The sequence below is a fragment of the Canis lupus genome, chromosome 32 (genome assembly GCF_011100685.1).
Source record: "Canis lupus familiaris isolate Mischka breed German Shepherd chromosome 32, alternate assembly UU_Cfam_GSD_1.0, whole genome shotgun sequence".
Classification (NCBI taxonomy): Eukaryota; Metazoa; Chordata; class Mammalia; order Carnivora; family Canidae; genus Canis; species Canis lupus.
In genome coordinates, this window is record NC_049253.1 from 34211781 (window position 1) to 34237602 (window position 25822).

The following is a 25822-nucleotide window of genomic DNA, read 5'->3' on the forward strand; positions in this document are numbered from 1 at the left end:
TTTCTTTACTAACAAGAACATCAACACTAAACTAAACCACTTAAGCCAGTTTCTGCCTTGCTTGGGGAAAAGAGTTTCTACAAGCTACAACACGGACAGGAGAACTATAGTTCTTTAATAAGATTTCTACTTGTGAAGATTTGTAAAGTTTTCAAAGTCCTTTCAAAAAAGTAGATTTTACTCTTATGAAAATTTGTATTTCTCTGGTTTCCCCCGACAAGAACAGTTTCTGAATGCAGCTTTTGAACACAGAACTGCTGTTTTGGTGGGCATTTGAATAGGTTGGTGATAACAGAAGCTTTTGAATACAAAAGTGTTCTAAGCAGATTTTAGTATAATTAGTAGCTCATAGAATAGTTATATTCTAGTGTTCCAGAGTTTTCCTTATTTCAATAATCAGGAGTATTATATAAAAAGGAATATTATGTAACCAAATCTCACAGCTTTTAGTGAATAATGGAAAGGAAGTTAGGTTAGGTATCTTTCATGGACATAGAAGAGTCAGAATTTTTAAGTGGGCTTTTATTTTACCTGAATCTCTGTGCGGGGGAGGCAAGGAAGCAAAATGTTAATAGGACTTTTAAAGTCCTTTTGTTCCAGATCGTTTTTGAGTAGATGAGACCTTGAGTCAACAGCTAATTAGTGGCTTCCAGATGCAGACTCTTTGATCCGAAATGGAAAAAAAAAAAAAAAAAAAGGTATCTGACCAATGACCTTCCAGTGTCTGGGGCAGAAGAGAAGCTGACAGTTCTGGCTTTTCCTTCTCCCCCACAGTCTTCTCTTTCTCCATCCAGGTAATGTTTCCAGCATTCTCTAACATTGCGAGGCTATCTGCATGGACTTTCTACTCTGGAAATTACCAGCTGTTGTGTTGTGAAAATGTATTCCATGTTCTTCACAGCAAGTTGACAAGCATTTCCTGAAAACCTACCATATACTCTGTGCTAGTTCCTGTGCAAAAAATTTCCTTCATGTTGACTGAGTCTGGCTCTTCTTCTCTATGGAAATCTTGATAGAAAGCTAACTAACACTTCCAGGGATGCCCTTCGTTTGGGATGTGGACAGTGCTGGCAAGAGAGTTCCATAGTGAATTAGTATCATATCTTTCTGTGACTTCTCAATGCTAGATTCCTTTCAGCAAGTACGAGCCTTCCCTGAGATATATATACCTCACTATATCTCACATATATAGTGTCGTGCTCACATATATATACATACACATATATATGCATGGGCTACTGTTAAAGAGACAGAGACTAGATGTAGTGACAAGAGACTTGAACTAAGGAGGATTTCTAAACTGGAACTTTCCCATCTGCTGTGAGGCTTTGTCTTGGTTGTCTGACTTTGGGCAAATCCTTTGGTTCCTCTTTATCTCAGTTTCCCCATCTGTAGAATAAACAGTTGGTCTAGAGGCTGCTTATGATCCCTGCTGTTTCCCTCGCCTCTAGCACTCCGTCATTATATATTATTTAATTTTTATTAGGGAAAATACTACCTTCTATACCCTCAGCGTGCTTGGTAAACTGATATAAACTATGTTAAAGTGATAATATTAGCAAAATTTGCTTTGTTGGTCATTCAGAAACACATTTCCGTCATTGGGAAATAAATCGACTAGAATGGATAATTTGTGTAATGTCACTGTCATGCCTCTTTATTTTTTTAAATATTTTATTTAAATTCGACTTGCCAACCTATAGTATAACACCCAGTGCTCATCCCATCAAGTTGTCGTACCTCTTTAACTGGATGTTTCATGTGTGGAAAATAACTGTAACTCTCTTCAAGTGATAAAGCCACAGAGTTTAATAAGACCGTTTTACTGCATCTGCTCTATGGAGGCAATTTTTTGTTGTTCTTTTATGGAAAAATGATTTTTTTCAGTAGATTAATACAGGCACAACATATTTCTATGGCGGGAACAAGGAGGGAGATAGGGATATAGGGTGGGAGAATACAGAGGAGAGAGAACTAGGTAGAAACAAAAGAGATCCTAATAAAATCTGCATGCCCTTTAGAAAAGAGAAAAAGGCACAGCTGCTCCTGTAAATCTAAAATAAATAATAAAGCTTTGTTGTTTAATTATTCAGTTACATAGGGCCTGTTAGTGATGAGGGTGAAGAAAACAGAATAATCTATTTAAATTAAACCGTCACAGGGCATTCTTTTGGGCCCCGGCTACTTCTCTGACTCGCTGTGGGAGGTGTGCTTTCTGGGTTGGCATCAGCTCAATCAGGATGGTCTGTCATTCTCGACAGCAGAACTTAAAGGCTGGGGAGTGAGTGGGGCACAGGGAGGGAAGGAGATTCGGGACACCTGTGCTTATCCTCACAGACTCAGGGAAACACTCCCTAGGAGAACACACACCCATGCCTGCCCCTGTGATATATTATACCCTGTAATTCTAGGGCAAATCATCATTCCTTTGGTTCCTTTTGAGATCCTTTCTTTTGAACCAAAGTTGGACTTTTCCACAAGATTCCCTACCTGGAGTTTAAAGCTTGCTCTGATTTATCCCCTAATACTTTTGTTCCATTGCCAAGGTTCTATAGCCTCAGTTACAGGACCCAGGTGTGATTTTGCTAGCAGCTAAATCTGGTCCCTTGATAACCACCAAAAGCAGTGGCTTCCTGCAGAGGCTGCCCTGGCCTTGGGCTTGTTGTGTGGTCAGAATACTAATTGCTGCCTCTGATGTTTGTCACAAATGCCTAGGAATGAAAATATTCTAGTCTAAGATTCTTTTTCTACCTCTCCTGTGAATCTGAAGTTGCATATGGATGGTTGTAAAGGGGGGCAGGCAAGGTGCCTGAAGTCATAGTTCTTCTCTGTGTCTAACCTTCCTCACTGGATAAAGGAGAGGGTTGGCTGAGGTCATTCCCAGCTCTAACACAGCAAGACAGCACAATGTCCACATCTTTATCAGTATTTTCCTACCTGCTCAAATCCCATCAATTCTGTGAGGCCTCTTTGTCCAGACTCTTTTGCCTCCACCAAATAACCTTGCTTTTTGCAGTATCATCTCACCATGTTTCATTGTAACCCTAACAGCCTGCTTTATATTTTAGGCTTTGTATATGTGTCTGTCTCCCTGACTAGCCTGTTAACTCCTGGGTATCAGGGCTGCTCATGTCTTATTTATCTTTCCATTTCTCATAGTGTTTTCTGCATTGCAGGCAGGCATTCAAGAAATAACTGAGTTCAACAGAACTACTCATTTGCTGTCACAGGGAAATGATCTGTAAGCAAGTCCTTAGGAATACAACAGGTAAAACCTCAACTCCTATTAACCTCTTTAGAAGCATAGCAATTGAAGAGGTAGTTAGCTCCTTGCTGCCAGACCAAAGCTAATTAAAAGGACAACTGGCTCCAAGAATTCTAGTTCCCTAATGTACTTTTAAAGTTCTATAGCAAACAAGGTTATTTTAATTCCTGCTAGATTAATGACCCCACAAAGAAGTGGCCCCTACAGACCACATCTACAGATATTCCAGAGATAGTAAGTCTTGGAATCCAATGAAAACAGACCAATCAGAGCTCTTTTTTCACTTTTCTGGAACAAAAAATTCAAAATGGTATCATTTCAGTGTATTTTTCAAAGATTTATTGAGTCCATACTATATGTTCAAGGTATTGGGAGATATACAAAGCTGGAAACAGCTTCTACTCTTAGGAGTAGCTTATTAAGAAATTGCTCACATAAAAAAAAAAAGAAATTGCTCACATGACTCTAATGTGAAGTTGAGTTTAATAAGTACAACCAGCAAAGTGAAAAAAAAATGCCAATTATGGGGCTCAGAGAAAGCTCATATTTGACTGGATTAATTCAAAAAAGCTTCCTGGACACTGTAGAATTTGAGGATGGCATTAAACGTTAAATGCAATTTAAGTAGATGAACAAAAGTAAGAAAGTGGGAAAACACAGAGTATAGGTTAATAGTTCAATTTTTTTTCAGAATAGAGATTATATATGTTGGAGTTGTGGGAGATAAGACAGGGAAGGTAGAGGAAGTTCATACTATACATAATATTAAATCCCAAATGGATGTATTATTCTGAAATTGGTAGGCAATAGGGTGCTAGAAAAGGATTTTGATCAGGGGAGTGAATGTTTCAGATCAGAGGTCAGCAAACTTTGACCAGTGGGCCACATCCTGCCTGCTAGCATGTTTTGTTAGAACATGACTGTGCCCATTTATGTATTTATTGTCTGTGGATGTCTTTGGGCTACATGGGAGAGTTGAATAGTTGTGACTGACACATATAGCCATATGCCCCACAAAGTCATAGCTATTTACTAGATGTCTTTTATGGAAAAAGGTTGCTGCACCCTGATAAGAACAGCATTCATTCATTTAGCCATTCATTTATTTACTTACTTATTGATTAATTCAGCAAACATCCAGCATTTACTGAGTACTAGGGATATAACCTGTTTTTTCCCCATTATTTAATTTAAAGTTGGGGTGCCTGGCTGGCTCAGTCAGTGGAGTGTGCTACTCTTGATCTCAGGCTTATGAGTTTGAGTGCCATGTTGGGTGTAGTAAAAATAAAATCTTTTAAAAAAATAAATAAAAAATAAAGTTGGATCTTTATTCAAATTACTCTTTAGAATTGTTCAGAGAATTTAAAGTCTCTTATAATTCTTTTTTTTTAAAGATTTATATTTATTTATTCACAAGAGACATAGAGAGAGAGGCAGAGACATAGGGAAAGGGAGGAGAAGCAGGTTCCAGGCAGGGAGCCCGATGTGGGACTCAGTCCCAGGACTCTAGGACCATGCCCCAAGCCAAAGGCAGCCGCTCTACCACTGAGCCACCCAGGAATCCCTCTTATAATTCTTTATTAAACTTGTAGTTTCTTCAAATGCTGTGAAAATGTTCATTTTTCAAGCATACCTTGCTAATCTTACCAGCACTAAAGTTCAAGGATATCTAAATCAATGATTCAGGTACAAGGTGAAAATATAGTAAAAACTAACTAATGTGGTGGAAAGGTTATCATATTGTAAGTGAAAAACAGGGGGATCGGTTATACTGCATGGATGGTCCCCAACTTAAAGGATTAACTTAAGATTTTTCAGCTTTACTATGGTGTGAAAGCACAGTACACATTCAGTAGAAACTCTCAGATTTTGAATTTTTATCTTTTCCCAGGTTAGTGATATATAGTACAATACTCTCATGACACTGGGCAGTGGCAGTGAGCCACAGCTCCCAGTCAGCCACATGATCATGAGAATAAACAGTCAATACATGTACAACCATTCTGTGCCCGTACAACTATTCTGTTTTTTACTTTCAGTATAGTATTCAATAAATTACATGAGATATTCAACACTTTAGTATAAAATAGGCGTTATTGAACTGTAGGCTAATATAAGTGTTCTGAGCACATTTAAGGTGGGGTAGGCTAAACTATGAGGTTTAGTAGGTTTAGGATATTAAATGCATTTTCAACTTAATGCTGTTTTCAACTTATCATGGTAAGTTGAGAAAGATCTGTGTAAGTAAAAATTACTTTGGCCTCCTTATCGATAACTGAATATCTTAATTTTTCCTCTAAGGAAAGATGGCAATAGAAGGGAAGAGTATGGGCCAACCTCCCCATAACCTCCTCCCCAACCCCACTTCTATGACTACTGGTACCACCACTTCCCCTGTTATTTCTATCACTTCTGGTGTTATGGAAAGTAGTCCTGTGACTGTATGAGTGTTCTGGAGTTGCTTGAACAAATACCACAGACTGGGTGGCCTAAACCACAGAAATCTGTTTCCTCACAGAACTGGAAGTGAGAGATCAGGGATTAAAGTGCCAGCAGGGTTGGTTTAATTCTGGGACCTTTCTCCTTGGCTTGTAGATGGCTATCTCCTCCCTCTATCTTCATATGGTCCTTCCTCTGTGTGCCCACATTTTCTCTGTGTTCTAATCTTCCCTCTTCTTATAAGGGCCCCAGTCATATTAGATTAGAGTCCACCCTAATGACCTCCTTTTATTTTAATCATCTCTCCAAAGACTGTTTCTCCAAAAATAGTCACATTCTGAATTAGTGAAGGCTAGGACTTCAATATATGAATTTAAGGGGAGCACAGTGTTTCTCCTTTATTTTCCCTCTAAGGGAGAACTTTCCCTCTCAAGTGAAATAGGAGTAGCAGAGGTATGTTCCCCAGCTAACATTTATGTAATAAGTGAAGAAGCTCATAACAAAAATATGTAATTAAAATTGAATATATAACGTGTGTGTTATGTATAGTGTTCTCTGTCTCTATTACATTTGGTAATATAAATATCTAGCTATGTATAACACATATGTGCACATATGCACATAAATATGTTTATTTGTTTATTTTTTTCTCACTCATATGTTTAAAACCCATATATAGAAAAAGGACACTGAAAGAAAGTACACCAGAATATTAATATTAGTCATTTTTTGGTTGTGGGACTATGGATACTTTTTTTAAAAAAAGATTTTATTTGTTCATTCATGAGAGACACAGAGAGAGAGAGAGAGAGGCAGAGACACAGGCAGAGGGAGAAGCAGGCTCCATGCAGGGAGCCTGACGTGGGACTCAATCCCAGGTCTCCAGGATCAGGCCCTGGGCTGAAGACGGCGCTAAACCGCTGAGCCACCCAGGCTGCCCACTACTTTTTGTCTTTTCTCCATGTTTTAGTATTTATTAGATTGTCTCCAATTAATATGAATTACTCTTTAAAGAAAAATGTATACTTACTAAAATTTTAAAAGTAAATTATTAAATTATTCATCCCTAGACAAGTCATTCATAACAAAACAGTTGATAATTCCCACTCTCTCTTTTGGAGTAAGTCCTGCCATAGAATTATTGAAAGAATTAGTGAAGTACTTTGAAAGGAATATTCTTTTTTTTTTAAAATTTATTTATTTACTCATGAGAGACACAAAGAGAGAGGCAGAGACTTAGAGGGAGAAGCAGGCTCCCTCCAGGGAGCCTAATGCAGGGCTCGATCCCAGGACCCTGGGATCATGACCTGAGCCAAAGGCAGATGCTCAACCACTGAACCACCCAGGTGCCCCTGAAAAGGAATATTCTAAGAACAAATTACTCTTTCTGGAAACCAGGAACAAAAGTCAAATCTAAAACTTGACTACTCTATGAGGAAGTGAAAAACTAATAAAAAATTAGAATACCAAACAAGTAAAAATACAAAGCTCTAAACATAAGTATATTTTAAACTTTGTTTATTATCAGAAGGATTATGCTAATATGGAGTCTTTGGGTCCAGACCTATGTGTACCTCTTGTTCTCTTATTAATACTTTGCTAGTCATAATAATGTATGACTTTAATAATCAGGGGAAAAAAGAGTGAATTCAGGAATTAGCCAGCCAGTGAGACCAACAGAGAGGCCAAATAATGACTTGGACTTGAGTTTGGTTGGCATAGTTTTCCCTAGCAAGAGGAGGAAATTTCTTCCAATAAGAAAGGTAGCAGAATTGAACATTTGTTTTCTTCCAAATTGATCTTGGTCCCTGGCCTGGATTTGGATTTAACAATCTGGGGCTTCTTAAAATTGGCTAATGGCCATTGTCCTCACAAAAACATAATACAAGGTTCACCTACAGATGCCTATGGAATGCAGCCAGTGGGCCTGAGTGACAAATGAAGCCCACTTGTGTTTCCTTTGGGCTGGGTAGTTTTTAAAGAAAATTAGAGATTTGGAATAAAAATCTAAGATTCTGGCTTCTAAAAAAAACGAGCTGAGAGTATTTGGTATGCATTCCAGTATCGACACCAGCTTTTGAAGGAGGCTGTAGTTGCTACTTGTCCCTGTTATTTCCCCCACACTGGCATAGAGTTGCAGCTGCAATTCATCATCACGCCTGTTGTACCACTCCTTTGAACAGTTAAGCCAGGCCACGAGTATCTCATGTTTAAAGAGTTTTCTTGAGGGAGAGGTAAGGATTAAAAAATGTTTGATGTGAGCACATTGGTGTGTTTACTCATTTAGGTCACCTGCTTGCCCCTGTAGTGATTTGAAGTGGTGACCCTTCTGTGGACATTAGAGAAGCGGTGCTGAGAGTCTCTCTATGAGTTAAAGAACCCAAAGGAAACAGGTGTCATGGCTCAGGACCAGACTGGATGAGACTGAGGGCAAAATTGTTGGAATACTACATGAATCCCCGTGTCATCCTCCCAGCACTAAGATCCTTACCATGGTGTAAAGCTGAGTCTGTGAGAGATGCTTGGTGATAGTATAGAAAGAAAGTATTCCCACATCTTAGCGTCTCAGGAGCCAGGTTTTATTTTTCCCTCATACCATTTATGTCCATTGTGTGTGACTAGGGACTCTGCATTGTGTTCTTTTCACTTTGCTACCTCAGCTGACAGAGCAGACAATATCTGGAACATTGCCAATTGCTGTGGTAGAGGGAATGAGAGCTATGGAAAACTGCTCACTGGTTCTTGAAACTCCCACTTAGAAATAATACATGTTATTTCTGCTCACATTTCATTGGTCAGATTAAGTCACATGACCATGCCTACCTACAAAGATTATACCTCATGAAGTCCTACCAAATCCAGAAGTCAGAGAGTTGGAAATGGTTGGTGGATAGCATCAAGGACTGTGAGTGACATAAACCTCTGGAATCTCTCTTAATTTATTCATCCTGCAGGAAGAATTTGAATCTCTCTCCCTTAAATTGAACTTGAGAAAGGAATGACTGATAAATATTCACATGACTCTTCATGTTGATAGCCAAGGAATCAGAGACCATGTACTTGGACATGAACTTTGAGGAGGTAGGCCCTGTTTGTCCAGTAGGAGTTGCTCTTTGGTGCAGTGAGTATAATGAGCTTTTTATGGGTTCCTCACCCACAGCATTAAAAACCATTCCCATTGTGACAGCACAGCAGAAGAGCTGAAGCTTTTGTGTTCTTCCAGAAATAAAAAATAAATAAAATGAAGCTGGCGTTTTGGCCCTTCATTGCTGTCTTTTCATCTCACCCTCAAAATGACTTTTAGCATATACCCTTTTTTGACATGGCATGATTTGAATGTATAGACAGTTTAGTGTATTCTTTTAAAATTCCACAAAATCTACACAGATATTCCCCAGGTATGTTTGTATAATGGTAGTGAGTATTTTACTAAACCTTTAAAATTAGTTCATCAAATAGCCTAAGTATGATTTCAGAAAAGTCTCAGGACTTTTATTCACTAAGTCAGCACACTTGACTTGGTTTGTACTTTCCTAAGGCAAAGCATCAATATTCTTCCCTAAAAGATTCTGGTGGATGAACAGAGGTATTCAAACAGACAACTTAATCTTTCAGGGGGAATTTTAGCTACTTTATTTATTTATTTATTTTTTGAATTTTAGCTACTTTAAAGTCACATCTACTGTCATCAAGATTTATACTGCTTTTTTATTTTTAAAGTACCTCTCTGTGATTTGTCTTTATAGAGAGAGGAAGAGGAAGGTTAATTATTGAAAGATTTCATACAGAAAGAGAAGTATGTTGCCCAAAAGTGTGACTTAAAACTGGGAGTAGTCTGTTCTGACTGGACATTTATTTTTTTAATAAGGAATATTTCTATATATTAACTAAATAGAAGACACATTTAGTTCTACATGGTGGGGGAAATTAATGCCAGAAAAGCTCTATATTGTTCATGTATGAAGTTCTTTCATTTTCATCAAGGACTCTAAAACCTTTTTTGTGGGTGTCTTTATGTTTTACCTATCCTGTTAAAAAGGAGAAATGAAAAATATTTTTCTTCTTATAAAGATCTTCTCTTCTAAATATGTGAGCCACAATGACATAATTATTTGATCTCCTTAAGTCAAGGTCTGTGAAAGACCCAGTCTCAGGACTCAGAAAGCAAGATCACACAGCTCAATTTGGTTGGTAGTACATGACAGGTCATAGCTTGAGTTGTATGTATCAATGGATTTCTAATGACTGGTTTTGTGGAAGTATAAATCTTTTGGATTAAGAATAGGAATGATGATGGCCCAAGTAGAGATAGTAGAATCAGCTGTCCCTGTGGGAGAGTGGAAAGTAACCACCCCAAATGCCAACAAACTCTCAAAAGTTCTCATCTGGTATCCTGGCTTCCTGCACACTGACTGTTCTCAGACTCTCCTTCTGCAGAGCCAGTTCCTTTCTGCAAGACATCTGGCACTCTAGTTTCCCCCAGAGAAAGGTAATTCCATTCATCCAGGGCAGCAGGAGGTTGCATTTCTTCTTTTCACAGCAATATGTGGCTTCTTTTCATCTAAGGATCACTGAAGAGCTTTTGAAAAAATAAAGACATACTTGCAAGTCATGGAAAGCATGTTACCCCATTTTACAGATAGAGAAGCTGAGCAGAAAGACAAAATTTAAAAGACCATTTTCTCAGATATAGCAGAAGCCAGAAGGCATATCTGATGGAGCGATCTGATTAAATCACAATTCATAGACATTTTTTATGTATGTGTATGTGTCTTTAAAATCAGCCCTGCAATTAAAACATAATTATGCTTTGCTCTTTTGTGGTACCTTTCACCCAGGGAACAGAAAGTGCTTTACAAACATTAATTAAGCTGCACAACACCCCTGTGAGGAAGGTAGGAATTATCCTGCTCTTAGATGTGGTGACATGGAAACTGAAGAATTTAGTAATTTATCCATGATTACAGTGGGGATTGTTGTCCAAGGTTCCATATGGTTATAGTTTCTCTGTAGTCTTATCCTTCAGTGAAATGCATTAATAATCTTTCGTGGAAAGTATTTTCAACTGCTTATTGTTATTAGCATTTTTCTATTTTTTTAATCAGTGCTTTTATAAATTCTTTTCATTAAATATCCACTTTAAATACTAAGTCAGAGCTTAAATTATAGGGAACATTTTGGTATTTTCATTGATTAGAGTACTCTAAATATCTAAGGTCTTACCTAAATCTGAAAGTCATTTTAAGTATTTTTATCTTTCAGTAAATTTTTTATTGTAAACTATGTTGAAGTAACACATAGATACAGAAAAGTGCTAAAATCATAAATATTTGGTTTGATGAATTTTTACAAAGTGAATACACTGGTACACCAACACAGAGCATTAGTAGCATCCAGAACCCCTTTGCCTCTGTGCCCACATCCAGCCACTGCCCTCCCAAAGGTAACCAATGGTTTGCATTCTCACAGCAGAGATTAGTTTTGCCTATTTTTGTTCTTTAAATACTTGAATAATACTGTAAGTACTCATTTGTGTCTGTTATCTTTCCTTTTTAAAAAAAAATGAGGTAAAAATGTTATACAACATTGTGTTAGCTTTAGGTATGTGACATGATGGTTTGATATTGTGAAATGATCACTACAATAAATCTAATTAACATCTGTCACCATACAATGTCAATTATACTTCAATACGAAAAAAAAAAAAGCAAAAACCAAATCTCTATGCAGTCACAGAATTTTTTCTTGTAATGAGAACTTTTGGGGTGTCTGGGTGGCTCAGTTAGTTAAGCAGCCGATTCTTCGTTTCAGCTCAGGTCATGATTTGAAAGTCCTGGGATAAAGGCCTGTATCTGGCTCCACACTCGGCAAGGAGTCTGCTTGGGGATTCTCTCTCTCCCTCTCGCTCTTTCCTCCCCTCCTTCTCTAAAATAAATAAATAAATCTTCTAAAAATGAGAACTTTTTAAGATTTACTCTTAAATTTGAGAGTTTGAGATTTACTCAACTTTCAAATAAGCAATGTGTATATAATAATATGTATTATTAATTACGGTTTCCATGTTGTACATTATATCCCATGACTTATTTATTTTACAACTGGATATCTGCATCTTTTGACTCCCTTCACTCATTTGGCCCACCCTTCACCCCCAGTCTTCTGGCAACCTATATAGTCTTCTCTATATCTATGAGCTCAGCTTTTTGGTTTTGGTTTTTGCTGTAAATTCTACATATAAGCAAGGTCATAAGGCATTTGTCTTTCTCTGACTTTTTTCGCTTAGTATAATGTCCTCAAGGCCATCCATGTTGCTGTAAATGGCAAGATTTCCTTTGTTACGGGTTCATTGTTTATGTGCGCTTGTATGTTTTATATAATATTTTATTTAACACATTGCTTCCATATTTTGGCTGTTATAAAATAATGCTACACTGAACATAGAAGTCTGTATATCTTTTTGAGTTAGTGTTTCTGCTTTCTTTGGATAATTACCCAGAAGTGGAATTGCTAGATCATTGGTCTTCTTTCATTAAGCATTATGTTTGTGAGATTCATCCATGTTGTTGCCTGCAGTTATAGTGAGTTCATTTTCATTGCTGTAGAGTAATTCAATTGTCTATTTCTTTATTTTTTATATTTTTTTTATTTTTTTAAGATTTTATTTATTTATTTGTGAGAGACACAGAGAGAGAGAGGCAGAGACACAGGAAGAGGGAGAAGCAGGCTTCCCGCAAGAAGCCTGATGTGGGACTTGATCCCAGACCCCAGGATCATGCCCTGAGCTGAAGGCAGATGCTCAATCGCTGAGCCACCCAGGAGTCCCTAATTCAATTGTTTAAATACACCACAATTTCTCGATCTGTTCTATTGTTGATGAATAATTGTTTTTTTCCAATTGTTTTTTGATTTGAATATTGTTTTTAAAGGTATGTTGTTATATGCATTCTTCTTTAATTAGGTTGAAATAAGTAAAAATCTTTTTATTTATTGTGAAGGCATTGAGACAAATGAATGACATATATTAAGGAGTTAGTAAATGTAACTGAATGAGAAGGACTGAGAGTCTTAAGAACTTGTTTCCCAGTTGTGGAGCAGGAATAATTAACATTTTTATTTAAACCTGAAAATATCACCTACCTTATTGGTTGTTCACAAGAGGAGTTCACAAGAGGAGTTCACAAGAGGCAGCTTAGAGAAGTAAAAAGAGCTCAGGTAGCAGGTAGACCTGGGTGTGAATTCTCACTCTACCTCTTACTATGTGACCTTGGCCAGCTCAGTCATTCAACTCCACATTTCTTAGCCATCAGATGGTCTCTAGGTAGGGTGCCTGGCTGGCACAGTTAGTGGAGCATCTTACTCTTGATCTCAGGGTTGTAAGCTTGAGCCCCACATTGGGTGTAGAGATTACTTTAAAAAATAAAATCTTAAAAAAAAGATCTCTAGTTTTGTTGAAAGATTTGAAACTAAATACATAACACTAAGTAGGAACTGAGTGAATGGCATATATTGTTAGATATTTTCTGACCCAATATGACTCTAAATCCTACCAAATGGTAGTCTGACTGACTTGGATTATAGTTTGGGGTTATTAATAATATTTATTTGAAAAATTCAATTAATAAGTATACAGTGAGTATAGAGACATCTATTTTCAAAGAGACCTCCAACATTAAGGATTTCTGTATTTCTTTTTGAAATATATTGATGAAGATACAGTATATATGATGAAGATACAGTAGTTAATTGATTCATCCTTGGTCTCTAAAAGAGTTAATCATATAATGAAAGAACAGATCAAATATCATTACAGACATAATCTGTGAGCAGCCTGATTTCATATATGGTTTAGGTTTGGAAAATTATTGACCTTAAGGTCAGCATTCTGTGGAAGTGGAAAAGCTTGGGCAGAAAATCGGTATGGGATTTTGTGCTTGTTGGATCCTACATCAAGGAGCTTCATGTTAAATATTTTAGAAATGATCATAGTTGGAACAAATTGAATGGGAAGGGTGGATTTTTTTTTTATTTGCCTGATTCTCATGTGGCTGGTTGCCAATTAAACACATTTTACATATTCTTGAGTTTCTACTGGAGAGTCATTTATCTGAATTACTAATTCACCCTCTTCTACCTTTTCCCATCTGAGGAAATGGTACCCAGTTGCTCAAGCCACAGCCTGAATGCTCCTGACTTCTCATTCTACCCAGACCCATCTAAATCAACAATTCCCACCAATTCCTCCTCCTTAATATTTTGTGAATCCACCCACTTCTCTCTATCTTCTTGCCACTACCACAATCTAGTCTGCCAGCATCACCCACTTGGATCATTTTAGGAACCTTATACCTCATCTGCTAGCATCCATTTTCCCTCTTTTACAATACTATCCCAATGTTACAGCTAGAAGCGATCTTTTAAAACAACAAATTAGATCAGTCCTGCTTCTGCTTCAAACCCTTTAATACTTTCATACTGAATTTAGGGCAATGTTCAAAAATCCTTAACTCAGTCTAAAAAATGGCTCTTCTCTCCTTTGCTGCCCTGCCCCAGAGATTTCATGCTATAGCCATATAGGCCTTTTTCCTGGTACCTGAATGCCTTATGTTCTTCCTCCACATGCTTCTCTGTATCCTTTCTTTCTCTCACAAACTCCTACTCATTCTTCAGGTCTCAGCTTTAGTATGTTTTTTCAGGAAAACATCCCATGATTCCATGCATTAAATTATTGGTTCCTTACGATGTATACTTGTGTAGCATCTTCTACTTATATTTATAATATTGTTCGTACTTAAAATCTTTGCAGTTAATGTTTACTAATAGTCTATAGGGTTTATGAGAATAGAGATTCTATCTACTTTGTTTACTTATGTATCCCTGTTACTTAGTGCTCAGTAAATATTATTGACTGATTGAGTCATGTATTTCTATAGGGTAGGATTAGATTGTTAATATCTCCAAAGGAAACAGTGGACAAATTTTCTCTCTTCACAAATATGGTAATTATTATTTTAAGACAATTAAGAAAATTGTCAGTATTTGTGAAACTAAGGTAGATGACTCTTCAAAAGGAAGTATAAGGGCTTTATTCTGATATTTATTTTTGCCATTTTTCTTGATTTATCTTGTTATCAATAGATAGGCCTTAACTTCACAATATAAAGAGTGACAACAAAATACAGTGTAAATGGTCTTTGGTATCGCAGTAATAGCATGCAGCAGCAACATATACCCCCAAGGAACTCTTTTTCCAGTCTAACTTTTCTAACCTTTTAACTACTTCTCTTCTCCATATGTGCATCAAGACCATGTGCAGGCTCAGAGAGAATGCCTCTTCCTCTCCTCTGCTACATCAGCTGAGTGCAGTGTTAGTTCCTCAGAGTGGAACATGGGAACCATTTCACTTAGATCACCTGAGGTTTTTACTGCAAGTGCAAATTCCTGCTCCTGTCAGAAACCCTGAAAATTAAAATCTGGCAGATGAGGCCCAGGGAACTACATCTTTAATAAGAAGCTAAGGATTCAAAATTACTGGCCCACTGCCTAGTCATTACTGGTTAGGAACTGACAACAGGCATGTATGATGCTAACTTTGGGGAACACAGAACTATACTTTATGCACACCTTTGTCACTAAGGCTCCCTTGTTAGCTTTAACCTTCAAATAACCTGAATCTCTAGCATGATAGAAGCCATAGAGGCACAAAGCTAAAAGGACCTTAAGAGACCATTTGATTAGGCTTTGTGCATCAGGCATATTTATACCCAAACCACTTGGGATTGTTAATGGTCTTTTTCCTTACTGGAGATGTTTAAGGGCAGAGAACCTATTAATGTATCTTTGGTTTTTCACTGAGACAATCAGATAATCTTAAGTTATCTTCTTTTAACTCTAAAACCTTTTGGATTTAGCTAGGTTCCATTTCTTCTTGTTTGGTACTTTGTAAACATGGAGAACAACTAACATGGTCACATTCTTAAAATACTTACATATAGACATCCCATTATCCACTAGGACTAATGCTGAACAGTACCCCAAACACAGACTCATCTAGTTGGAAACAATCATAAACACTAGTTAAGTTGAACCTTCTAATTTTACAGACATGTAAACAAATGCAAGGATTAGATGTCATTCAGTTATAAATCTGACAGATTTATGAATATATTTCAACACCTCAAATTAATTTTTATCTTGAGTTAATTTTCCCATGGTGCAGTTGGAAAGCATCTGCTCCATCCAAATTCAGATCTGTTTCAAATCCTTATCTATCACCTACTACCTATATGATTTCAGCACATTACTTGACACACTTGAGCTTTGTTTTCATAATATTGTACTATATATGAAGATAAAATTTACGTTTGTATAATCATATGGATAACTAAATGAGATAAAGCATAGTGACTGGCACATAGTGGATGCTCAGTTGAAAATTTATATTTGTTGTTCGTGCAATTTTTTGGAAGACAGTTTGGCAACATGTATCAAAATATAAGATATGCATACTCTGTGACTTGGCAATTCTGTCTGTGTAGTGAAATCAGGCACTGCATGCAATGTTCAGAAATCTATAAAGTAGCTCACTATTACAGGACTTCAATTACATTGTTGTCAGGGCTTATTTTTTTCAAATAAGAATCTCAAGTAAAATCTTGGTACAACCCAAACACCCTCTTACAGTGATGCTATCTTCTGACAACCTTCTAGAGGAAGTTAACTGTATCGACTTCAGTCATAAGAAGAAAAATAATCATGATAAAAATAAGTTAACAGTTTATTCAGTGTATGTTTGTGCCAACTCTGTTTATTCACTTAATCATCACCATAACTCTGATGTAGATACAATATTATCCATATTTTAGATTAAGTAATATATGTATCTTGTTGGGGAGCAGTGGAGTGGAAGCATTGTCACACAGTTAATCATTGAATCAAGATGAGACATAAGTTCCTTTGATTCCACAGTCAAGGACTTAAATCTGTAATTCTTATTTGTAGGGATTTAACAAAAATTACTGTGTCCCATCGCAGACTTTTTGAACCACAGAGGTGTAAGGCAGGCAGAATTAAGAATAGCTATCAAAACCCTTATGCTTTCCTGTCTCTTCATGCTCCTTATATGTGGTCTACTTATTAAAAAGAAAATATACTACCATACATGTGATTCCCTATTAACAATAATCAATTATTGTGGCCCTATATTTACCCATCACACATTTTACACGGTGTCTTTGAATTGCCCCAGGGAGTGGAGTCCCCTTTTGAAAGACCTTGATGAAGAAACCTGGTTAGGTACAGATGCTCTTGAATACTTGTTTTACTTACTAATTGGTTGGGTGTAGATTTCCTTGTTTTCCCTTGTCAAGGAAGCTGAGGTTGTGATGCAAGCCAATAGACTACAACATAAATTTAGGGAGGGAGGAAGGAAGGGAAAATCTTGGAAAACTCAAAGACCTGATATTTCCCAGACATGCCCCAATTTGCTTTTGACCTTGCTCCAAAAGGAGTTTCCATAATGGAATGTGTGTGACATAATGTGACCTTCTTGGAGAAGTTCCAGTTGAGATGTTAGCCTTTCCTTTCTTATAATCTGGGATTCTATTCTTTGGTTCTAGATGCTAAATGTTAAGAGAGGGACTGGTAGTTGGGTCCCCCACACTCTAGCCGCATACTGCCTTGCTTCATGGCAGCTCTGGTCTCAACACTGCTTCATTCTCCACCAACATCACCAAGTTGGGTGGGAACAATTTGTGCCTCAGGTAATATGTGCAGTTTAAAAGTGTTTGCTAATTATATCCTCCTACCTCTAACCAGCCTTGTCTGCTAAGTAATCTGAGAACTAAAACAGTTTCTCTTTACATTCAGCTGCAGAAAAGACTGAGAAAGACTTGGGAGGTGAGAGAATCTGCCCAAAGCAGCATGGGGGTGCATGCTGAGCCAACCAGAACTCAACTCCTAGCATTTCCAATCTATTAGGCAAGATTACCTCCCAGTTTGCCGTGTGGGCTGCCTCATTCTCCTGATATCTTCTGACCTGAGTTTTTCTTCTGGAACTAACAACAAGGTTAGAAGAAGGGTCAGTCGTCTGGGTGACTTGGCAGTGGCTTGCAGTAGGATGGCTTCTTTCTCTATAATGATGAGATTCAAGCTCACAGTTTAAATGCTTGTCCCAAAATATTTCGAAATGTGAAATGCATGCGAGCCAAATGACAAAAATGTTTTTTTAAAAAAACAAAAACATGGGCTTCTTGTCATCCACCACACTGGCTGTTTTAATGTCTGTTCAGTCAGTAAATTATTCCATCTGATCTTCATTTCTGATGATATCCAGATGGTCTAAAAGTCAATCTTTTCTGCAAAAGAGAAATTATCTGTGAGAAGTTAGTAGCCTTTATGTTCAGCCTTGGTGTGGAGAGGAATTAAATGGAATGACATAGGACTGTCTGTACCCAATTAATACTAATTGATATTTAAATAATTACAGGTCCTATATAGTTAATCTGGGGCTGGATTTAATTATTGTTTTTAAATCTTAAAAAGGAAAGTATATCTTTCTTCCAAATCATAGAACAGTTTGTGAAAGCCAAAATGGCTAATGTTAAGTTTTCTTCCTATTTCTCTCAAATCTTCTAGAATTAAAATGCTGTTTTGATGGATTCAAAGACATTCTGTACCTAGGTAGATTCTGAAAGCCTGAAATGAGTCATTGTGTGGACTATGGTGTCTAAGGTTTATTCTGTTTGTTTTATTTTTCTTTCTTTTTATTTTTTATTATTTTTAAATATTTTATTTATTTATTCATGAGAGACACAGAGAGAGAGACAGAGACACAGGCAGAGGGAGAAGCAGGCTCCATGCAGGGAGCCCAATGTGGGACTCGATCCCAGACCCAGGGATCACGCCCTGAGCCAAAGGCAGATGCTCAGCCACTGAGCCATCCAGGTGTCCCATGAGCCACCCAGGCATCCTTGTTTGTTTTTAAATGTAACCTTAAAATGGCTAATAATAACACAATGTTAATGTAATTTTGAAGTCACTGTCATTTATCAGACTTTTAAAATAATTTTCTTTTTCAGAATGAAAATATCAATATTAGCTTCTATTTATTGAGTCTCTATCCTATAAGCAGTATAGTAGATGTTTTCATTTCTTATCTCATTTAGTTCTTTTTAGAATCCAGAAGGTAGACATAATTATCCATGTTTTATGGACATAGAAACAGAGGCTCAAAGAATATCAGTAATTTCCTCAAATTGCAAAGGTTATAAGAATAAGAATCCAGAAGTGTTAGACTCAAAATCCAGGTACTCTCCACTCTGGGAGATAGTTTACCAAATTAAAACCCTCACAGACTATGTTCATATTCAATGAATGAAAAGTAAGCTTTGTTAGATAGTTGCTCCTTACTGCAAGAAGCCAGTGGAAATACACTTTCCCTTTCCACACACAGATATGTTTATACCAGGGCCTAGAATACCACTTAGTAGGGACTGATTTTCTTATTGGCTGGATATCAGGAGAGAATCCCACATAATTGTACATTATATGGCAGATATTACAGAACTTCGGAAGTGCATTTAGTTTTGAAAATCAAATAACAAAGTATTAGGATTTCAGAAGTACTCAGGAGAGCGTGAAGGACACCGCAAAATGGATGTTACCATACGAAGGCTGAATCTTTCAAAGAATATCAGAGACCTCAAAACTCCCACTTTGCTTTTTTTCCCTTCTATCTTTCCCTTTCCCCCTCAATCCATCTCTCTTTGCTTTTGTATTTATTCTCACCCTCATGCTTTCTGATAATCAACAGTTTTCTTCTCTAACTCACCAGAAGGGTATAACCACCATGCCACTAATGTGAGAGCTCACCATGGGTGTAAGTGGAGGTGACCATGGGCACCAAAGTGGAGTTGGAAGTGGCCATCTAGACACTTGCTCTTTAGCGTGTGGTCTGCGCAGGAGCAGCATTTGGGAGTCTGTTAGAAACACAGAATCTCACACACTATCCCAGACCTGAAGAATCAGAATCTACCTTTTAACAAGATCCTCTGAAAACTTATATACATAGTAAGCCTGAGAAGCACAGGTCTAGACAAGTCTGATAGGTCTTTCCTTTTGGAATGGAATCGCGGCTCTGAAGTGGAAGGGATCATCAGAGAACATCAGTTCCAGGCTCCTTCTCAAATTAGATATAGTTAGGACCAGGACTCTCCTGTGGGTAGGGAGACCTGTGTCATTGCAGGGAGCAGAATAGGAGAACCTTGCACAGGTGATGCGTCTAGTGCCAATCCTGATTACCATTTTATCTACACTATTGGTAAGGTTGTCACAAAGCAAGTCCTCTGGAGCCTGAGTTCTTGTGGCAGCTACTTCTTCAATTCCCTATTAATACACACAGACACAGGTGTACAGATGTGCACTGCCACCCACATCAAAAATAGCCGTGTATACACCTAAAGGAAAGGAAAGAGAGGAGCGCAAGTCTATTATATGTCTACTATTTGCCAGACATTGCAATGGGTGTTTTCATCCTAAAGACTAGACAGCATGCAGAAGAAAATCAGGTCTTTGTGAGCACAGAGTCAATTACTAGCCAAACTTCATTAACCAGAACCTCTGTACATTAAAGAGACCTATAACTGGTATTTTTAATGATGACCTCATTAAATGATTAAATTAAATGATAAGATCCTAAAAATTTAAATCATAAAAGAGTAATTAAATTATATTAATTAGAGTTCTCATGTTTATAATATCATCTTAAAAGTCTGTTTCCAAAAAAAAAAAAGTCTGTTTCCCAAGGGACATCAAATGAAAAAAAAATGTCTTCTAGCATAAATATTATACATACACTTAACCCCAGATATAAGTGACTTGAAAGGGATCCTCTTTCCCAAGGGTGGTTTTCTGGAATTGGAGACTGTGTGAATACGTAATTTACCCAGTTGTTGCCTTGCTAATCTCTGGGAAGGCTGTCTTCTACAACATTTCTTTGTTTTATAGCGTGTAAAAGTTCCCTAGGGCTTACCCTCCACATAGACCACTAAAAGTTACTCATGTTTACCTTCCTAGCATGGGATTATGCAAAGAATTCTTGAATGGGATTCTACTCCTGTCACTGAGCTGACTAGCTGGAAGATTGATTTGGGTCTGTCATTGAATCCCTTTGGATGTTAGGTTTGTCCTCTGTGAAATATTAAAGTAGTAGTTTAAGTAATGAGCTTGACTGGACTCAAAGATCCCTTCCATCCCGCATGAATATTCTAGAGTCTATGAACAGAGTAATTTAAAATAGAACGTGTCAACAAGGATTTAAATATATTCAGTTGGGTCTCATCATATGCTTCGAGCATTTCCAGGCATCCCAAAGTCTATTCCCAGAAGCCAGTTTGTGAATCAGTGTGATCTTGACATCATTTTCACCGTTCCCTGACTGTCAAATAATTACAGTACAAATAGTTTTCCACAAATTTAAATTTATATGGTGTTTATTTTTTATGAAACGATAGTGACAGTAGATGCAATTATTGTTTTTAATTTATTTGACAAAATAAGAAACCAGTGCTTCTAAGACATCTGTCCATATTTTGCTTGTCAAATTTGTCTGATCTATAAATCAAAAAAAAAAGGGCTCATTGAATTAAGATATCCTAATCATAGAGAATATTGGGTTCTGTTGAATCAAATGATTTTCACTTTGGAATCATTTTAATGAAGGTAATGGGATTCTGGTTCTTCCACTTAGTGCTATAGCCAGTTACTATCTCCTGAATTTCTATAATACCAATCATCCAGATAACTTAGTTCACACTCAGTCTGTGTGTGTGTGTTCATGTGCACATGTGTGCTTGACACCAGTACTCAACATGGTCTCAGTGTGTCTTGTTTATTCCCCAAAAGATTTTGGAGTCAGACACAGCAATGCAGAGACTATGTGCTGTTGTGACATAGTCTGTGCCCTGCAAACAAATTGCCTGGATTCTAGCCCTCAGTCCACCACTGGGTAGCTGTATAACCTCAAGCAAGTGACTTACTTTTCTGTATCTCAGTTTCCTCATCTATCATATTTCAAAATTAACTACCTAATAGGGTTATTCTGAGGATTTACTGGGATAATCCCTTAAGTGTTTAGTGTAATGACTGATGCATTGCAAGGACTCAATGAATAATAGGAAAAACAACAAACAAAGAACAAGCAAACAAAAAACCCTTGGGAGTCAGATGGATGTGTGATCTCACCCCCCCCCCCATCACTGTTCCCTCCTCCACTGTTTTATTGTATACCTTTAGACTAGTTGCTTAGAATCTCTACATCTTATTTTCCTCATCTGTGGAACGCCTACCTCACACATTTGTTGATCTTACCATTTGTTGCCAGTATCAATTAAGTTATACATAAGAACTGAAAATTGTGCTTGATTCATTGTAGTTGCACAATGTTTGATCTCCTCCTTACCCTTTCACAAATCTGTGTCCACATGGCTCTCCTTTGTATGTGGCGCATACTACTAATTAATAGGTATTTACTGCAGCCCGGTACATCTCTTTGTCTCACTGCCTCTCACCTCCATTGTCAGTTTTCTCTACATGGAAGGGCAGAGACCAGTGTGCTCTAAACACAGTCCAGGAATCTTACTGGTTGAGACTCAGGTTACTTGGATCTGTTGGCTATTCCTCTGCTTTCGGCAAGACTGATCCTGATAGATTTATCCGATGACCAGAAAGCTTCTCAGGAAGGACACTGGATTGGGGCATTTTGTGGTATCCTGTCACAGTTGGGAGATTTATGGGCCCAGCACAATGCTTTAGAGACATGCTATATTTTAAGAAGATTGTGGCTTGATGTCACTCTTTCCTGAGAACTCCAACCTCAGCCTCTGCCTTTTTGCAATTCTCACATTGTCGGTTCATGAGGCAAAAAGGTGGGCTGCTTTGTTGAACTTTACCACAGAGCCCGGCATGCATGGGGAAGACTTATAGGGCATATTTTAGGGTTTATAACGTCTCTCAAGTTAAATATATTTCATTGCTCTTGAATGAAAAGGGCACAGCACAGGGAATATAGAGACTGTGGTGAGCATAACGTATAGATTTGTCTAATCACTATTATTATACACTTAAAACTAATGTAAAGTTGTACATCTTCAGTCAAAAAGAAAAAAAAAAGGAAAAGAAAAAAGGACAGCACCCTTTTAAGAGCCATTTTGGGATGAGATAATGTTTATTTTCCAAACAGTTGGGATGAGGGAATGAAGGAATGAGCAATTACAGAATAAATCACCAGAACAGTTTTAAATATATTTTAAAAATCCTGCCTTGACATTAATGGTCTAGAATATAATGATGCAATGCTCCTTGCACTAAACCCTGGTCCCCTGACTTTTCTTTTTCTAACTTCTTGTAACCTGGAACATGCTCCTTTCCCTTTCTTTTTTCTTTTTAACATTGTTTAAAAAAATCAATGCAACATTTTAGGAGAGATCCCTTCAAAATTTCAGAATGGTTAAAATTCTGACTCTTTAAAACTTGAAGATATATTATAAAAATTATGGGGTTATAAGGTGGAGGGTGTGTTCTGCAATGATGAGTTTCCCATCAGGCAGCAGATGGCTCCTTGTCTGATACAAGAAAGAAAGGAGCACCATGACCGGAATGTTTACTTTGAGCACGTTTATTGCAGTGTGTTGCTCCTCCCTCCCATGTCTGCCATTTCCACTTCTCAAAATAGACCATTCTTCTACTATAATTCAAGCACCTGCCCCAGCTCCAGAACAGTGCTATTTGCAACTCTTAGAGAAGAGACTGTAGAATCTCATTAAATATTTACCCTCTTGCTAAAAGTCTGTCAAAAGAATGAATTTAGACTTGTTTTGGTGCTTTTTCCCAGGGAACCTTTTTAACATAACTTTTTGTTACTGTGTGACACTGTGTCTTGAGTAAAATGGGATTAGAGTCTAGAAAAATATCATTCCCTGTTGGGGAGACAGAAAAGGGTAAGTAAACAAAACATCTGTTGACATTAGCCAGATTAGATTTGTTTTTCCCAAATTTAAGCTATCCAGAGACTGTTGATGATTTTTTTGCCTTATCTATATATCACCTCTCTTAATACTCTGTAGTTTTTTTCTTTAAATCCATGTGCTTTTAAAACCATAGTTTTTCCTAAGAAATAATATCTATGAAATTATTGGTTTTATGTTCTAGTTTCCTAACATATATGAAAAGAAATACATGACAACTAAAATTAAATTTTAAAATGTGGTATTTCTTATAATCCTCATTTGTAACACTAGTGATAAGCATAACCTTTGGGAAACACTGAACTGGGTTATCCCACTGTTGATGTTGAAATCAGGTCAAGACCACATTCCTAATATGGGATTAAGAATGTAGGAGTTAATTTGCATAACCAAGGTAGGTAGAAATACCTGTAGGTATGGCCGGGTATTTAAAGGCCTTCTTCCCTTTCTGTCTGCTCTATTCAACTTGCTCCATAAATCTGTGTGTCTGAATGTTAGGACTCCTCCTTCTCTTTGGCATTCTTGACCTCCATTCTTAATTACTATCTCTGCTTCGCCATTGATTGTGATCTATGGGCTGCCAACCTCAGACTGAAGACTTGATGCCCACGTGTAACGTAGGTGCCTCTGCATTGATTTCTTTTGGCCTTTAAGACTGTGGGCTTTCCTCCAATTTCTATTATTATGAAATTAGTAACAGCAAATTAGTACAAAACAACAAATTAGAGCCTACACTGCTTAGGAAAGAATGATCTGGAAGGATTTCATGTGACTAGGAATGGGGCCATTATCAATTAAAAAATAAAATCTTGTGAGAAGCTTAATGTAAAACAGTATGTCTGCCTATATCTCTCATAATCATTTTATGTCTTAACTATGAAAAATGTGGACCACCCTCGCTGGTTCTCTCATTAGCTCCTGTGCCAAAGTAGTTTTCAGTGCTTCAAGAATAATGATTTCCAAATATTCTTAAACATTTCACCATGCTTCACATGTATCCCCAGAGGCAATTTTAGGGCTAGAGAAATGGAAATTGAAAGACAAGGAAATTTACTAGTCTAAAATGCCGCCCTCTGCCTCTGGTTTAGGACTCTCTTCACTGATCTTCATTTACTCTTTTTTTTTTTTTTTTTTTTAGCTAAGAGCAACAGGTATAATTTGGCATCAAATAAAAAAATACTTAAGATTTTTTCTTTAACAACATATTCTCTGAATAAGATGTGGATTTTTTTAAGGGACTAAATCTGTAAATAGCCCTCCTAAGTAACAACTAATAAGTAGTTGGTTTACTAAATTCACAAGCACTCCTTTGGTAATAATACCAATGAAATGCTATACTGCTGATAAAAAATAAAATTTGAGGGCCATGAGGTTCTAATGTAGCATTAATAGTTTCATCTTTAGTCTTATTTATACTGATATAATTTTGCAAGTGCCTTTTGGGCAAAGAAGAGTCATGCCATCTGCTGAAGCATTAAAATAGAGGAACGTGCAGAGAAGACCTACACTTTTGGATTCTCTTCCCTTTAAAATGTCTAAATTTTAACTGGATTTTGGAAATATGAAATTCCTGAGTCATACGAACCAACTAACATTTATAACCAAAGTGGCATACTGAAACAGGCCTATTGCCAAGGGTGGAGGTAGAAAACATATTCATGTCTTTGAGGCCAGGACAGGATGTTATTCACGTTGTGTGGGCAGCTGTTATGTTGGGAATCTTCTGAAAGATAGCAGAATCTGCTGTGCCGGTAATACTAACTCCTTTCCTCTGTCCCAACCACATAGTTGAATGTGTGTGATAAGTGCAGCCCTTTATGATGATATCCACAAATTATTGCTCTTGGTTTTGCTGGATGCATGGAACTAGTTCCTCCTCATCACATTATGACTATTCTCAAACCTAACACAGGCTAAAAACTGTGGTTAAGGAGAAGCACAAATGGAAAGCTCTCATCGTATGTATGTATGTATAAGATTTATTTATTAGAGAGCATGAGCAGGAGGGGCAGAGGGAGTGAGAGAAGGAGAAACTTAAGCAGATGCTGCACTGAGCAGGGAGCCCTACACAGAGCCCTACATGGGGCTCGACCCTGAA

At 37.3% G+C, this 25822-nt stretch overlaps 1 protein-coding gene across 7 annotated transcripts in view; it reads left to right on the plus strand.

Annotated features, from left to right (window-relative positions):
* RASGEF1B (RasGEF domain family member 1B) overlaps positions 1-25822 on the plus strand; it is a 550412-nt gene that overhangs the window by 299061 nt on the left and 225529 nt on the right. For 3 of the 7 annotated variants that reach the window (XM_038582297.1, XM_038582295.1, XM_038582299.1), the window contains one exon: positions 3177-3268. The exons of the other annotated variants lie outside the window; for them this stretch is intronic. The gene's annotated coding sequence lies outside the window, so the exon portion shown is untranslated. The remainder of the gene's footprint in view (positions 1-3176; positions 3269-25822) is intronic. 7 annotated transcript variants of the gene reach the window in all.